Below are 1077 nucleotides of genomic sequence, written 5' to 3'. Positions count from 1 at the left end.
TATGGCTTTCGAGTCTTTTTTTGTGTTGGTTACTTTATTCAGTGAAGTTCTATATTGTAGACTGAATCTTTTTTTTTTTCACAGTTCTTCACAGCTTAATTCAATTTGACTCCTGTTTAGATATTTGAAGATCTCACCTGCTGTTTTGTTGTGTCATTTATTTGTTTTCTGAGCCGCATTATAGTCTATAACAGTGGTTCTCAAACTGTGGTATATATATTTAAAAATTAATTTAAAAAATGATTTATATATGAATTTGATGACATATAGCCTATGTTTCCAGGTGTTGATAAATAGGCTCCTATGTTAATACTTTACAGGAGTACAGGAGTTTTTTTTTTACTTTTTAAGAACAGTAACGTATCATTTTTAACTTTTAAAAGCACATTTTAATATAAATGTTGACGTTTTGAGTCAGTAGTTATGCTACTGTATTTCAATACTGGTGATTATGGTGGTACTTGGAAAGAACTTTTTTTTTTTCTGAGATGGTAAAAAGTTTGAGATCCACTGGTATATAATGGGCAGGCACTTTTTTCCAGGGGTTTCAGTACAGCGTAACCGCTACTACGTCATCGGGTGGGCGTGGCCTATCTGTGAATTTGCATAGGTCGCGGATCATGCGCAGATTGTGAAAACAGCCGTTAGATTCAGATACCTGTACGTATTCGCAGGGGTTTCGTGTCAAATGCCTTTTATATGCAGTACTAAATAGCTGTCCTGATCGCAGGTGTTTCATGTGAAGTCAGTGTGTTATATTAAACAAATTAACTTAAGATACCTCTCAGATTACATTAATACTGTTATAACTTAAGATACCTGTCCCGATCCTACGGCTTTTGTGTCAAATACTTTATATATCATATACAGTAGCATCAGATACCTGTCCTGATGCCAGGGGTTTCATGTATAATTACTTTTATATTAGTTAACATCAGATACCTGTCCTGATCCCAGGGGTTTCATGTATGATCACTTTTATATATATTAACATCAGATACCTGTCCTGATCTCAGGGGTTTCATGTATGATCACTTTTATATACAGTAACATCAGATACCTGTCCTGATCCCAGGT

Source organism: Danio rerio, chromosome 1 (genome assembly GCF_052040795.2).
Source record: "Danio rerio strain M-AB ecotype USA chromosome 1, GRCz13ab, whole genome shotgun sequence".
Classification (NCBI taxonomy): Eukaryota; Metazoa; Chordata; class Actinopteri; order Cypriniformes; family Danionidae; genus Danio; species Danio rerio.
The sequence above is the reverse complement of the archived record's forward strand: the minus strand, read 5'-3'. Positions refer to the sequence as shown.